Below are 16,092 nucleotides of genomic sequence, written 5' to 3'. Positions count from 1 at the left end.
GATGGGTTCTGCTTCGTGGTCAACCGCTGGGTCAGTTGCTACGTCTGTGTGTTGGACGGACGGTAGAGTGTGTTGTGGGTTGTTCTGGATAGTCTGTAAATCTCAGTTTGATTTGGTTCAAGTGTTTTCTGCAGGTGAGTCCATTTCTGAGTTTGACCACAAACACCTTGCTCCCCTCTTTGGCCAAAACAGTGCCAGCAGTCCACTTGGGACCTTGTCCATAGTTCAACACAAATACAGGATCGTTTTCTTCAATTTCGCGTGACACATTTGTGCGATCACGTTATGTATTCTGTTGAAGCCGCCTGCTCTCTACCTGTTCGTGTAGATCAGGGTGGACTAACGAGAGCCTTGTCTGAAGTGCTCTTTTCATCAGCAGTTCAGTGGAAGGGACCCCGGTAAGTGAGTGGAGTCTTGTGCGGTAACTGAGCAGGACTGTTTCCCTCTCCTTGCCCTCACTCCCTCCCCCCACCCTCCCCACTGCTCTCTCTCCCCCCATCATAAAAGGTTTATAAAACAACATCACTTTGTTCACAGTACTTGTAGCAGCACTTGTGTGCTGAGAGATTTGCTTAGTATTGTCACTGGTGGCAATAAACACCTGGGCTGTCGCTGTGGCCTTACTCAAGGTTGGGGTCTCTATCGTCAAAAGTTTGCGAAGTTTTATTTCATGGTCAACGCCAAGTACAAAGAAATCCCTGAGCATACGCTCCAAATGTCCTTCAAATTCGCAATGTCCTGCAAGGCCCCTTAGCTCAGCGACATAGCTCGCCACTTCCTGGCCTGTCATCCCAGGGAAGCTGGAGGCTATTGGCCTCATGCTCCTGGTGTTGGCCCTGGTGGCCATGGGGCTGTAGGGCTGGTCTGGTGCAGATTGCCATTGGTGGTGGCTGGGCTGCCCATTGACCACTTGTCCCTGTAGTGGGACTGCTCCCACTGCCTGTGTGTGTGTCCTGCAAGGAGCATCACATTCGTTCCAAAGGTCCAGGCTACATGGTCAGGTAGCCTGCTGGACCTGGGGGTCTCCCACAGGGGCATTCCATTGGCATCAGCATGGTCCCTGTAGGGCTCAATGTCCTTTACCGGTATACATGACACCTTGGCTCTGATCACGCATAGTCGAGCTTGCATTATACATTCTAGCATTTGCATCACTTTTGGGTGTCCTGGTTTCAACAGACATGGTTACATTAGGCATTTCACAATCTCTATCATTACTGTTAAGCATAATAAACTTGTTCTTAACCTGCATTCATCTCATTAGTCACATTAGTTAAACCAGCATCACAATTCATGGTTACATTGCACACATTTCCATTCTTGCACCCTTGAATTGCATCTTTAGCTTTAAAGTCCGTGCACTCAAATAGTTGGAACTGCCCCTTGAAATTTTTTTGGTTACCGGTCTCCTTAAAGGGAGCTTTCAAATCCGATTGGCCGCTCGATGTCATGTGCTGCTTCTCCATGTTGACTCGTAGCATGGAGGAGGTCTGCTGCCTGTTGCTTGTGGTGCTGCAGCCATTTTGTGGTGCTCTTTTCTTCCACATGCTTGTGGTGCTGCAGCCATTTTGTGGTGCTCTTTTCTTCCACATGCTTGTGGTGCTGCAGCCATTTTGTGGTGCTCTTGTCTTCCACATGCTTGTGGTGCTGCAGCCATTTTGTGGTGCTCTTTTCTTCCACGTGCTTGTGGTGCTGCAGCCATTTTGTGGTGCTCTTTTCTCCCACGTGCTTGTGGTGCTGCAGCCATTTTGTGGTGCTCTTGTCTTCCACGTGCTTGTGATGCTGCAGCCATTTTGTGGTGCTCTTTTCTTCCACATGCTTGTGGTGCTGCAGCCATTTTGTGGTCTTGCTGCAGGCAGGAGACGGTGCTCTTTTCCTCCACAGCACCACTTCGCCTGATGTGGACCCGGTTCATCCAATTCCTGCCCAGCAGCGTGGGACCGTCGCCGGCTACAATCCACAGGTGGAGTTTGTGTAACACACCGCCCTGGGAGACCTGGACGTCTACAGTCCCTGTAACGTTCCCTCTGCCCACCTTCGGCTCGCTTGCCGTGTTGGAGTTCCGAGTAGAGCGCTTGCTTTGGGAGTCTCGTGTCTGGGGCATGCGGACTATGTGACCTGCCCAGCAGATAGCTCTTGGTCGGCCGGCGCGGACACGATGGGCCAAAATGGCCTCCTTCCCTGCTGTAAGTTTCTATGAGTCGGTGATACATCGGTGTCTCTGAGACTGGATGTGGAAAAGGTGGGATACAGACTGGGAGTGGGAAGTGAAAGTACTGTGGGCAGATTGTAAAGTGCGGAGTGAGCGGTTCCTGTTAATGGTGTCGGCCTGTCGCTGATTGACGGTCAATTCAGTAACAGAAGCCAAAATTGAGTAGGCCCTAGTGAGATTTGAACTCACGACCCCTGGTTTGACAAGACCAGTGTTCTAACCCCTGAGATATGGAGCCACCTGCTCTGGGACAGACAGAGGAAGGAGCAGGAAAGAGAGGGGAAGGGAAAAGAGAGCGTGGAAGGAGTGAGAGAGAGAGGAAAGGGAACAAGAGGGAGGGAAAGGAGAGAGAGAGAGGGGAAGGGGAGAGGGAGCGTGGAAGGGGAGAGCGAGACGAGAAGGATTGAGAAAGGGAAGGGTAGAGAGAGGGGGGGATGGGAGCGAGTGTAAGGGGAGAGAAAGAGAGGGGAAGGGGAGAGAAGGGAAGGGGAGCGAGATGGGAAGGCGAGCGAGGGAGTAGGCAGGGGAGAGAGGGGGAGAAGGGGAGAATCTGAATAGAAGGGGAAGGAAAAGAGAGAGGAGGGGAGAGAGAGGAGTGGAGAGGTAAAGGGAAAGGGGGAAGGAGAGCGAAGGGGAAGAGAGTGGGTCAGGGAAAGAGGAGGAGGGGAGAGAGGGGGAGGGGAGAGATGGGGAAGATATAGGAGGAAGGAGAGAGAGGGGAAGGAATGGGGAGAGAATGAAAGTAGAGAGGGAAGGGGAGAGAGGGGAAGGGGAGAGAGAGAGCAAGGGGAAGGGTAACCTGGGAGGGGAAGGGGAGAGAGAGAGAGAGAGTGAAAAGGGAGAGGAGAGAGGGGGGAAGGAGTGAGAGAGGGAAGGGGAGAGACGAGGAAGGGGAGAATCTGAAAAGAAAGGGAGAAGAGAGAGAGAAGTGGTAGAGGAGAGAGGGGGAGGGGACAGGGTGAGTGAGGGGAATGAGTGAGAGACGGGGAAAGCGAGATAGCAGGAAAGGGAGAGAGAGGGGAAGGAATGGGGAGAGAATAAAAGTAGAGAGGGAAGGGGAGAGAGGGGAAGGGGAGAGAGAGAGCAAGGGGAGAGTTCCATCTCCTCCCTCTCTTTCCCCTTCCCCTCACTCTCTCTCCCCTTCCATGCTCCCTCTCCCCTTCCCCCTTCTCTCTCTCTCCTTCCCCTCCCTCTCTTTCCATTTCCTCTCTCTCTCTCTCCTTCCCCTCTCTCTCACTCCTTCCACTCTCTCTTTTCCCTTCCCCTCTCTTTCCTGCTCCTTCCCCTCTCTTTCCCAGAGCGGGTGGCTCCATAGCTCAGGGGACAGAGCACTGGTCTCATAAATCACTGATTGTGGGTTCAAATCTCACTGGGGCCTACTCAAAATTAGCTCAGTATTTAAATTTACTTTCAATTAACAAGGGCTTTAATTATAAATATTAAACAGCTCCCAGACTGACCCTGGAACAACAGGCTCCTTCTTGTCCACATTAAAAGATTAACATATTTAAAAAGTACTTGGATGAACACTTGAAGTGCCGTAACCTACAGGGCTACGGACCGAGAGCTGGAAAGTGGGATTAGGCTGGGGAGCTCTTGGTCAGCCAGCACGGATACAATGGGCCGAATGGGATTATTTCCTTTCCCGACTCTCTCACTCTCTGTTTCTAACATCATCAGAGGCAGTCCCTCGGAATCGAGGAAGACTTGCTTCCACTCTTAACATGAGTACCCCTTTATCCACCCTGTTCGTTACATCCTTAAAGAATTCCAACAAATTAGTCAAACATGACTTCCCCTTCATAAATCCATGCTGACTCTGTCTGACCGAATTATGCTTTTCCCAATGGCCTGCTCCTGAAGGAGTGAGGGAGAGGGAGAGGGGAAGGAGTGTGAGAGAGGGGGAAGGGGAGACTGCGAGGAAGAAAGAGGGAAGAAGTGAGAAAGATTGGAAGGGGGGGAAGAGAGAGAGAGAGAGAGAAAAAGCAGAAGAGAGTGGGCAAGAATGAGTGACAGGTATTTAAATACTAAACTAAGTTAGAGTAGGCCCCAATTAGATTTGAACCTACGACCCCTGGTTGACAAGACCAGTGCTCGAACCCCTGAGCTATGGAGCCACCTGCTCTGGGAAAGACAATGGAAGGAGCAGGAAGGAGAGAGAGGGATGGGAAAAGAGAGAGTGGGGGAAGAAGAGAGAGTGGAAGCGGGTAAGGGGAGGGGAAAGACTTGGAGGGGAAGGGGAGAGAGAGAGGGGAAAGGGAGAGACGGGGAATGAGAGCGGTTGAGGCGAGGGAGGGGGAAGGAGGAGAGGGGAATGAGTGAGAGAGGGGTAAGCGAGATAGTGGGAAAGGGAGAGAGGGGTAAAAAGATGTAGAACGGGTCATGAGAGAGAGAGGGGGAAGGGGAGAAGGTATAGGAAAGGGAAAAGTATTGAAACGCTGAGCTAATTTTGAGCATGCCCCAGTGAGATTTGAACTCACAACCCCTAGTTTACAAGACCAGTGCTCTAACCCCTGAGCTATGGAACCACCTGCCCTAGGAAAGACAGGGGAAGGAGCAGAAAAGAGAGGGGAAGGGAAAAGAGCGAGTGGAAGGAGTGAGAGAGAGGGGGAAGGAGAGAGAGAGGAGCAAAGGGAAAGAGAGGGAGGGGAAGGAGAGAGAGAGAGAGGGGGGAAGGGGAGAGGGAGCATGGAAGGGGAGAGAGAGGGAGGGGAAAGAAAGAGAGAGGGAGGGGAAGGGGAAAGAGAGGGAGGGGAAGGAGCGAGAGAGAGGGGAAGGGGAGAGGGAGCGTGGGAGGGGAGAGCGAGACGTGAAGGATTGAGAAAGGGAAGGGTAGAGAGAGGAGGGGGATGGGAGCGAGTGTAAGGGGATAGAAAGAGAGGGGAAGGGGAGAGAGAGGAAGGGGAGCGAGGTGGGAAGGAGAGCGAGGGGGAGGCAGGGGAGAGAGGGGGAAAAGAGGAGAATCTGAATAGAAGGGGAAGGAAAAGAGAGAGGAGGGGAGAGAGGGGAGTGGAGTAGGAAAGGGAAAGGGGGAAGGAGAGCGAGGGGGAAGAGAGTGGGTCAGGGAAAGAGGGGGAGGGGAGAGATAGGGAAAAGAAAGGAGGAAGGAGAGAGAGGGGAAGGAATGGGGAGAGAATGAAAGTAGAGAGGGAAGGGGAGAGAGGGGAAGGGGAGAGAGAGAGTGCAAGGGGAAGGGAAATGTGGGAGGGGAAGGGGAGAGAGAGAGAGTGTAAAGGGCGAAGAGAGAGGGGGGAAGGAGTGAGAGAGGGAAGGGGAGAGATGAGGAAGGTGAGAATCTGAAAAGAAAGGGAGAAGAGAGAAAGAAGTTGATAGAGGAGAGAGGGGGAGAGGACAGGGTGAATGAGTGAGAGACGGGGAAAGCGAGATAGCGGGAAAGGGAGAGAGGGGTAAAGAGATGTAGAACGGGTCATGATGGGGAAGGGAGAGAGAGATTTGGAAGGGGAGAGAGAGTGTAAGAGAGACGAGAAGAGGAGAGGGGGAAGGGTGTGAGGGGAGCCTGTTTAGAAATTTACAATTCAGCAGAGGAGGACACAGGGTTTAATTAGGAGGGGGAAAATAGAGTATGAGAGGAAGCTTGCAGGGAAAACAAAAACTGACTGCAAAAGCTTCTACAGATATGTGAAGAGAAAAAGATTAGTGAAGACAAATGTAGGTCCCGTGCAGTCAGAATTTAGAATGGGGAACAAAGAAATGGCAGACCAATTGAACAAATACTTTGGTTCTGTCTTCACTAAGGAAGACACAAATAAACTTCCAGATATACTAGGGGATCGAGGGTCTAGCGAGAAGGAGGAACTGAAGGAAATCCTTATTAGTCACGAAATTGTGTTCGGGAAATTGATGGGATTGAAGGCCGATAAATCCCCGGGGCCTGATAGTCTGCATCCCAGAGTACTTAAGGAAGTGTGTCCTAGATATAGTGGATGCATTGGTGATCATTTTCCAACAGTCTATCGACTCTGGATCAGTTCCTATGGACTGGAGGGTAGCTAATGTAACACCACTTTTTAAAAAAGGAGGGAGAGAGAAAACAGGGAATTATAGACCGGTTAGCCTGACATCGGCAGTGGGGAAAATGTTGGAATCAATTATTAAAGATGTAATAGCAGTGGAAAGCAGTGACAGGATCGGTCCAAGTCAGCATGGATTTATGAAAGGGAAATCATGCTTGACAAATCTTCTAGAATTTTTTGAGGTTGTAACTAGTAGAGTGCACAAGGGAGAACCAGTGGATGTGGTGTATTTGGACTTTCAAAAGGCTTTTGACAAGGTCCCACACAAGAGATTGGTGTGCAAAATTAAAGCACATGGTATTGGGGGTAATGTACTGACGTGGATAGAGAACTGGTTGGCAGACAGGAAACATGGAGTCGAGATAAACGGGTCCTTTTCAGAATGGCAGGCAGTGACTAGTGGGGTGCCACAAAGTTCAGTGCTGGGACCCCAGCTATGTATTATATACATCAATGATTTAGACGAAGGAATTGAATGTAATATCGGCAAGTTTGCAGTTGACACTAAGCTGGGTGGCAGAGTGAGCTGTGAGGAGGATGCTAAGAGGCTGCAGGGTGACTTGGATAGGTTAGGTGAGTGGGCAAATGTATGGCAGATGCAGTATAATGTGGATACATGTGAGGCTATCCACTTTGGTGGCAAAAACAGTGAGGCAGAATATTATCTGAATGGTGACAGATTAGGAAAAGGGGAGGTGCAGTGAGACCTGGGTGTCATGGTATATCAGTCATTGAAAGTTGGCATGCAGGTACAGCAGGCGGTGAAGAAGGCAAATGGCATGTTGGCCTTCATAGCAAGAGGATTTGGGTATTGGACCAGGGAGGTCTTACTGCAGTTGTACAGGTCCATGGTGAGATCACACCTTGAATACTGTGTATTGTTTTGGTCTCCTAATCTGAGGAAGGACATTCTTGCTATTGAGGGAGTGCAGCGAAGGTTCACCAGACTGATTCCCGGGATGGCAGGATCGAGATATGAAGAAAGGTTGGATCGACTCGGCTTATATACACTGGAATTTAGAAGAATGAGAGGGGACTTCATAGAAACATATAAAATTCTGACGGGTTTAGACAGGTTAGATGCAGGAAGAATGTTGCTGATGTTGGGGAAGTCCAGAACCAGGGGTCACAGTCTAAGGATAAGAGGTAAGCCATTTAAGACCGAGATGAGGAGAAACTTCTTCACTCAGAAATTTGTGAACCTGTGGAATTCTCTACCACAGAGAGTTGTTGAGGCCAGTTTGTTAGATATATTCAAAAGGGAGTTAGATGTGGCCCTTACGGCTAAAGGGATCAAGGGGGTATGGAGAGAAAGCAGGAATGGGGTACTGAAGTTACACGATCAGCCATGATCATATTGAATGGTGGTGCAGGCTCGAAGGGCCGAATGGCCTACTCCTGCACCTAGTTTCTATGTTTCTATGATTCTATGTCCGTTGTACCCTGTAGGGGACCAAACCCGCACTGTGACTCCGGGAGGAGCTCCTCGGCCACAGGGAGAAGACGGTTGAGGAGGACTCTAGCGACGACTTTCCCAGGGGATGATAACAGGGTGGTCTTGGACCTGGCCTGGAGACGACGAAGGTTGAACAAGTTCCCACTGGTTCTGTAGTTTAGTTCCACTCCAGCGGGGAGCTTGTTGACTGTGAGGTGGAGCATGGCAGCGAGGAATATTGAGCCCCACGGCAATGTGGGTTTGACTCTTAACTGCCCCTGTGAAACGGTCAAGTGAGGCCCTCAGTTGTGTTCAAGAAGGCTGCTCACCACGACCTTCTCCAGGGGCAATTAGGGATGGGCAATAAATACCGGCCTTGCTATCGACGGCCATATCCCAGGAACGAATCTAAAACAAATATCGGTGGCTCTCAGACTGGATATGAAGAAGACTCGGTTACAGACTGGTCACAGAAAGTGAAAGTGCTGTGGGCTGTATTTAAACTGCGAAGTGAGTCGGTTCCTGTTGATGGTGTCGGCCTGTCGCCGATTGACAGCGAGTTCAGGAACAGAAGCCAAAATTGAGTAGGCCGCAGTGAGATTTGAACCCACGACCCCTGGTTTACAAGACCAGTGCTCTCACCCCTGAGCTATGGAGCCACCTGTCACACCAGCTCATGTTTGCTTCTTACTATTGTTAACAAGGAGGTGGGGCCCGAATATAATCATTCTTGGTGATTCATCCCTGTACAATCATTGGAACATGATTGTTTCTCTGTCTCTCGAGAGGGAAGGGGAGAGAGGAGGAAAAGGAAAGAGAGAGGGGTTAAGGGAGAGAGGGAGGGGAGAGATAGAGGGGGAAGGCGAGAGAGAATGGTACGGTGAGGGAGTGGGGGAAAGGGAGAGGGAAGGGAATTGAGGGGAAAGGGGAGATAGACAGAGAGGAAAGTGGAGAGTGAGAACAGAGGGGCGATGGGTCGAGCGAAAGAGGTGGGAGTGAGAGGGGAAGGAGTGAGAGAGAGAGAGGGTGAAGAGAGAGTGAAGGGTAAGGAAGGAAGGGAGAGAAGGAGGCGGATGGACAGAGATAGAGGTGGAAGGAAAGGAAGAGGAAGGGGGAGGGGAGGAAGTGGGAGAGAAAGGGGGAGTGAGAAAGGGGGAAGGAGAGTGAGTGGAGGAGAGAGAGCGAGGCACAGGAGAGAGAGAGGAGGAAAGAAATGGAGCGGGGGAAGGGAGAGGATGGGTACAGAGGGACGGAAATAGAGAGGGGAAAGGGGAGAGAGAGAGGAAGTGGAGAGTGGGAAGGGAGAGAGAGAGAGACAGGGGAAGGGGGAAAGGGGGACAGGAAGAGGGGGGAAAAGGTGGCAGGGAGAGGGGGGAAAGGGGGACAGGGAGAGGGGGGAAGGAGAGCGAGAGATTTCCAATTCGAATTTGAGCCCGAACAGATATTGATGCATTTTCTTTACCCCGTAAACACACGCTAATGTTCTTTCTCGATCATACTGTCGGTCCTCTCGGCCTTAGACAGACTTCTGGTTGCATAAGCCACCGGTTGCAATTTCCCAAATTGATTAGCTTGTTACAATACACACCCGACCCCGTACGACGACGCATCACATGCTCGTACCAAACGTTTACATGGATCGTACAACACAAGCAATTTGTTTGAACAAGACAGCTTCCTAGCTTTCTCAAAGGTATTTTCTTGGCTTTTACCCCAGACCCATTCATCTCCCTTACGCAGTGGAGGGTGCAGGGGTTCTAACAATGTGCCGAGACCCGGTAAGAAGTTACCAACATAGTTCAGGAGTCCTAGAAACGACCGCAGCTCCGTCACGTTCCGTGGTCTCGGTGCCTTCTCGATTGCCCCCGTCTTCGAATCGGTGGGCCTGATGCCGTCCGCCGCGATTCTTCTCCCCGGGAACTCCACTTCAGGCACCGGGAAAACGCACTGCGAGCATTTCAGCCTGAGCCCCACACGATTAAGCCGACTAAGGAGCTCCTCCACGTTCTGCAAATGCTCGACGGTGTCCCGACCTGTAACCAAGATGTCGTCCTGGAAGACCACGGTGCACGGGACCCACTTCAGCAAGCTTTCCGTGTTCCTCTGAAATATCGCCGTGGCTGATCGAATCCCAAACGGGCATCTGTCGTAAACGAAAAGACCTTTGTGCGTGTTGAGGCAGGTGAGGCCTTTCGAAGATTCCACCAGCTCCTGCGTCATGTAGGCCAAGGTCAAGTCCGGCTTCGTGAATGTTTTCCCCCACCGCCACCAGCGTGACAAATAGGTCGTCTGCCTTTGGTAGCGGGTATTGATCCTGCAGGGAGAAACGATTGATAGTTACTTTGTAATCACCACAGATTATGACGGTGCCGTCTCCCTTGAGGATTGGAACGATCGGACTGGCCCACTCATTGAATTCGATCGGCGAAATGATGTCCTTTCGTTGCAGCCTGTCCAGCTCAATGTCCACCCTCTCTCTCACCATGTAAGGTACCGCTCTCACCTTGTGATGGATGGGTCGCGCCCCCGGAATTAAATGGATCTGTACTTTTGCTCCTTGGAACTTCCCGACGCCTGGTTCGAACAGCGAGGGGAACTTGCTTAGGACCTGGGCACATGAGGTGTCGTCGACGGATGTATCTTTCCCAGCCAGCTCCTGCCGAACAGCGTGGGGCCATCGCCCGGTACCACCCACAGTGGTAAATCATGCACCGCTCCATCGTAGGAGATCTTTCCGGTAGCACTGCCGATTACGGGAATCAGTTCCTTTGTGTACGTTCTAAGTTTGGTTCGAATGGGAGTCAGGACTGGCCTTGAAGCCTTGTTGCACCACAACTTATCGAAAGTCTTTTTGCTCATTATGGACTGGCTCGCGCCCGTGTCCAGCTCCCTGGACACCGGGAGCCCATTTAATTCAACCTTCAGCATTATCGGGGGACACTTTGTGGTAAATGTGTGCACCCCATATACCTCTGCCTCCTCGGTCTGAGGCGCTGGTTCGTCATGATCCACAGTGGATCTGTCCTCCTCTGCAACAAGGTGGTTTGCAGGATTAGCAGGGTTTGCAGCTCGCCTGCACATACGTTGGAGGTGTCCCATTGTTCCACAGCCCTTGCAAACGTACCCTTTGAAGCGGCATGAATGGAATCAGTGATCACCCCCGCAGCGCCAACAAGGTGTTAATGGCCTTGTATTCACCACCCTTGATGGCGGACTCTGAGTCATCTGCGGATGTGCAGCTACAGGCGTGTAAGTCCTGCCATGTACATTTCGATTCGAAAACAACGTTACTTTGTTCACAGTACTTGTAGCAGCACTAGTGTGCTGAGAAATTTGTTTGGTATTGTCACTGGTGGCGATAAACGCCTGGGCTATCGCTATGGCTTTACTCAAGGTTGGGGTCTCTACAGTCAAAAGTTTGCAAAGTATTACTTCATGGCCAATGCCAAGTACAATGAAGTCCCTGAGCATATGGTCCAAGTGTCCTTCAATTTCGCAATGTCCTGCAAAGGCGCCTTAGCTCGGTGACATAACTTGCCACTTCCTGGCCTTCAGACCTCTTGTACGTGTAGAACCGATACCTCGCCATCAGAACACTTTCCTTCAGGTTCCGATGCTCCCGGACCAGTGTGCACAACTCATTGTACGACTTGTCTGTGGGTTTCGTTGGAGCGAGCAGGATTGTCATGAGGCCATATGTTGATGGCCCACAAACGGTGAGGAGGATCGCCCTTGGTTTGGCAGTGTTCGTTTCTTCTTCCAGCTCGTTGGCCACAAAGTATTGCTCAAGTCGTTCCACGAAGGTTTCCCAATCATCTCCCTCCGAAAATTTCTCCAGGATGCTCACAGTTCTCCGCATTGTTGCATTGGGGTTCGTCATCTGTACCTCGTCGCCTGTTGTTATGTCTTGAAAAAAGTGTCAGACTAGATGCTGCAAGCTCAAAGTAAGTGTGACCGTAGTCCTTTAGTGCAGATCTCAGAGTGCCTCTCCAGCCTGTGTGGCCTCCTTATATACAGGTGCTCCCAAGGGATTGTGGGCTCCCTTTGGACTCCGGGGGATAAGCCCTCTGGTGGTTAGACATGGTAATTACAGGTTTACATACATAACAGAAGGAGTGAGAGAGAGGAGGAAGGGGAGAGAGTGGGGAAGGAGAGAGAGTGGGGAAGGAGTGAGAGAGAGGGGGAAGGGGAAAGAGTGGGGAAGGAGTGAGAGAGGGAGGAAGAGAGAGGGAAAGGGGAGAGAGAGGGGAGGGGAAAGAGAGAGAGGAGAAGGGGAGAGAGTGGGGAAGGGGAGAGAGAAGGAGGAAGAGAGAGGGAAAGGGGAGAGAGAGGGGAGGGGAAAGAGAGGGAGGAGAAGGGGAGAGAGTGGGGAAGGGGAGAGAGAGGGAGGAAGAGAGAGGGAAAGGGGAAATAGAGGGAGGGAAAGGGGAGATAAAGGGAGCGGATGGGGAGAGAGAGAGAGTGGAAGGGGGAGCGAGTGGGGAAGGTGTGAGTGAGGGAAGGGGAGAGAGGGGGAAGGAGAGAGGGTGAGGTGAGGGAAGGGGAAGGAGGGAGAGGGGAATGAGTGAGAGACGGGGAAAACGAGATAGCGGGAAAGGGAGAGAGGGGTAAAATGATGTAGAACGGGTCGTGATGGGGAAGGGAGAGAGGAATTTGGAAGGGGAGAGAGTGTGTAAGAGAGACGAGAAGAGGAGAGAGGAAAGGGAGAGAGAAAAGTGAAGGAGTGAGAGAGAGGGGGGAAGGAGCGAGAGAGAGGGTAACGAGTGTGTAAGAGCGGGAAGGGGAGAGAGAGAGGGAGGAGAAAGGGGAGAAGGCAGAGGGTGAGAGAGGGGAATGAGTGAGAGATGGGGAAAACAAGATAAAAATGTAGAACAGGTTGTGTAGATGGGGAGGGCAGAGAAAGATTTGGAGCCTCTGCCTCCTCGGTCTGAGGCTCTGGTTCATCGTGTTCCACCATGGATCTGTCCTCCTCTGCAACATGATGGTTTGCAGGATTAGCAGGGTTTGCAGCTCGCCTGCACATACGTTGGAGGTGTCCCATTGGTACACAGCCCTTGCAAACGTATTCTTTGAAGCGGCATGAATGGAATCGATGATCACCAAGACCACCCCAACCTCTGTCGTCGAGCTACAGTACGCGGACGACACCTGAGTCTGCGCACATTCAGAGGCTGAACTCCAGGATATAGTCAATGTATTTACTGAGGCGTACGAGAGCACGGGCCTTACACTAAACATCCGTGAGACAAAGGTCCTCCACCAACCTGTCCTCGCCGCACAGCACTGCGCCCCAGTCAGCAAGGTCCACACGTGGCCCTGGACAACGTGGACCATTTCCCAAACCTCGGGAGCCTCCTATCAACAAGAGCAGACATTGACCACCAGATCCAACACCGCCTCCAGTGCGTCAGTGCAGCCTTCGGCCGCCTGAGGAAAAGAGTGTTTGAAGACCAGGCCCTCAAACCTACCACCCAGCTCATGGTCTACAGGGCTGTAGTAATACCCGCCCTCCTGTATGGCTCCGAGACATGGATCATGTACAGCGGACAGCTCAAGTCGCTGGAGAAATACCACCAACGATGTCTCCGCAAGATCCTACAAATGCTGGTAAATATTTTCTGCATCCTCTCTAACAGGCTCGAGGGGCCGAATGGCAGAGACAGAGAGAGACAGAAAGAGAGAGAGAGAGACGTAAAGGGCAGAGAGAGAGACAGAGCGACTGGCAATGAGAGGGGGGGAAATAGAAAGTGAGAATGAAGGGAAAGGCAGAAGCGGAGAGATAGAGAGAAGAATAAAGGAGTGAGAAAGATTGGTGAAGGGGGCAAATAGGAGTCTGTTGTTTCTGGGTTGGTTACAAAGCTGTTTAATATTTATTATTAAGACTCTTGTTAATTGACAGTGAGTTTAAATACTGAGCTAATTTTGAGTAGGCCCCACTGAGATTTAAACTCACAACCCCTGGTTTACCAAACCAGGGCTTTAACCCCTGAGCTTTGGAGCTACCTGTTTTGGCATGTGGGTCATTCCCCAGTTAGTGCTGTGTATCAATCTCTGTTTTGTTCTATCTATCTGTCTGTCTGTCTGTCTGTCTGTCTATCTATCTATCTATCTATCTATCTATCTATCTATCTGTCTGTCTGTCTATCTATCTATCTATCTACTGTCTGTCTGTCTGTCTGTGGCTGTCTATCTATCTATCTATCTATCTATCTATCTATCTGTCTATCTATCTGTCTATCTATCCGTCTATCTATCTATCTATCGATCAGGGGTCAAACACATCGCTGAGGGATGCATTATGGGTAAAAACCCCAACTGGTTCATTTTACCCTTCATCACATCCTGGGAATAAAGCAGGAAGTGTGAAATATCGGGTTTTCTACGGGTGGCTCTGAGACTGGGTGATTCATCCCTGAACAATCATAACAACACAAGAAATAGGAGCAGGAGTGAGAGAGAGAGCCAGAGACAGAGAGACTGAGAGAATGAGGCAGATTGTGACTGAGTTGCCTTGGGATGTTTTACTGCGTGAAAGACCCAATATATCGATGTGGAGAAGCGAATATTGAAGAGACGGAGGCAGGAGTCTGGGGGATGAGACACAATCTGAGCGTTTCACTGACCCCTCCTCATTCTTCAAACACACAGCACTAACTGAGGAGTGACCCACAGCCCAAGGCAGGTGGCTCCATAGCTCAGGGGTTAGAGCACCGGTCTAGTAAACCAGGGGTCGTGGGTTCAAATCTCAATGGGGCCTACTCAGAATTGGATCATAATTTAAATTCATCGTCAATTAACAGGAGCTTTAACTATAAATATTAAAAAGCTCCCAGACTGAACCTGGAACCTTTTTGTCCACATTAAAAGATGACCACATTTAAAAAGAACTTGAAGTGCTGCAACCCACAGACCTCGAGCCGGAAAGTGGGATGAGGCTGGGTTGCTCTTGGCCGGTCGGCGTGGATACGATGGGCCGAATGGGATTCTGCCTCTCCCTTACTCTTTTTCCTTCTCACTCAATCTCTCAACCTGACTTTCTCTTTCTCTTTGTCTCCAACATCATCAGCATAGGTGTGATATATTCACAGGGCACAGCACACACAGCTTCCTAACATGGCGCGCAGCTCTCTCGGAAGTCTCCGGAAACCCGCCGAATTCTGTTTATTATTAACTCTGCACTTGCAGTACACAATACGTCCACATCCTCAATGTGGAGCTACAAACATTACAAGCTGACAGACATTGCAAGAGGCAGTCCCTCGGAATCGAGGAAGACTTGCTTACACTCTTAAAATGAGTTCCCCTTTATCCACCCTGTTGGTTACATCCTCAAAGAATTCCAGCAAATTAGTCAAACATGACTTCCCCTTCATAAATCCATGCTGACTCTGCCTGACCGAATTATGCTTTTGCCAATGGCCTGCTCCTGAAGGAGTGAGAGGAGAGTGGGGGGAGGGGAGAGCGGGGGAAGGGGAGAGAGAGAGGGGGGAGGGGAGAGAGGGGGAAGGGGAGAGAGGGGGAAGGAGGAGAGAGAGAGGGGGAAGGGGGGAGAGGGGGAAGGGGGGAGAGAGGGAAGGGGAGAGAGGGAGAAAGGGGGAGAAGTGCAGATCCATTTGCAGCCCCCCGAGGCACAGGCCGCTCATCGCGGCCACCAGGAGGCGAAGACCAACCGAGCAGCGGTTACAGATGGAGGGTACCCAGCACCCGAAGCCGACGACCTCTTGGCGGCGACGGAAGAGGCTCCAGGTCGACCAAGCGGAGCGGGGCTCCGGCCGAAACCATCCGAATGTGTCTTCCCGACGCCAGAGGTGGAAATCCCTGGGGAGGAAGATGGCGGCAGTCGAGAGAAGCGTCCAGACCACGGGTCGAGAGAAACGTCCAGACCACGGGATGTGGCCGCTACGGAACAGAGGCATATGTTGGCCAGCGAGGAAGGCCACTGGGTTTGGGGCAAAGGTAAAGGGGGGGGCCGCTGAGAAGGCCAGGAACCCACTATGTTCCAATAAGTTGTTTGCACTGTGGAACCCATGTGAGCGTTCTTTCGCGGCCAATGGTGTACTATCATATGGGGTCGGGGGTACGTTAAAACAAGCCAAAGTAGCGGGCAAACAACAACCGGTCGTATATGTATCTGACAAAGTACTTGTCGCAAGTGATGTGTTATCACATTACCGCCTGCTCACGGCGAACCGCCAGACGGGAGTGTTGCAGCTTATCCGTCGCAAAGACTTGCCACTAGGGGGCACACCTGTGGGAGGCCTAAGGGTCACTTGTGCACCCTGGGACAAGCAGGTACATAAGGTGATCCACCATGCTGCTTCCCCACTCTGGGGTCTCAATAAAGAGACCAAGGTCACAATAGTTTCAGCTTACGATACGGTCCCGTGGATTTATTCTGAACATAACAGTGA

The 16,092-nt window shown here is 51.3% G+C and overlaps 3 non-coding genes across 3 annotated transcripts; 1 reads left to right on the top strand and 2 right to left on the bottom strand.

The window, feature by feature from the left end:
- Window positions 1–4,662: 4,662 nt before the first annotated feature.
- trnat-ugu (transfer RNA threonine (anticodon UGU)) lies at window positions 4,663–4,740 on the bottom strand. The gene has a single exon. It is a non-coding gene; the product is annotated as a tRNA-Thr (tRNA).
- Window positions 4,741–8,267: 3,527 nt separating this feature from the next.
- Window positions 8,268–8,340, bottom strand: trnat-ugu (transfer RNA threonine (anticodon UGU)). The gene has a single exon. It is a non-coding gene; the product is annotated as a tRNA-Thr (tRNA).
- A 6,025-nt stretch (window positions 8,341–14,365) lies between these two features.
- Window positions 14,366–14,438, top strand: trnat-agu (transfer RNA threonine (anticodon AGU)). Its single transcript has one exon. It is a non-coding gene; the product is annotated as a tRNA-Thr (tRNA).
- Window positions 14,439–16,092: the final 1,654 nt, after the last annotated feature.

This window comes from Pristiophorus japonicus, unplaced genomic scaffold (assembly GCF_044704955.1).
Source record: "Pristiophorus japonicus isolate sPriJap1 unplaced genomic scaffold, sPriJap1.hap1 HAP1_SCAFFOLD_750, whole genome shotgun sequence".
NCBI classification, from domain to species: domain Eukaryota; kingdom Metazoa; phylum Chordata; class Chondrichthyes; family Pristiophoridae; genus Pristiophorus; species Pristiophorus japonicus.
The sequence above is the reverse complement of the archived record's forward strand: the minus strand, read 5'-3'. Positions and strand labels throughout refer to the sequence as shown.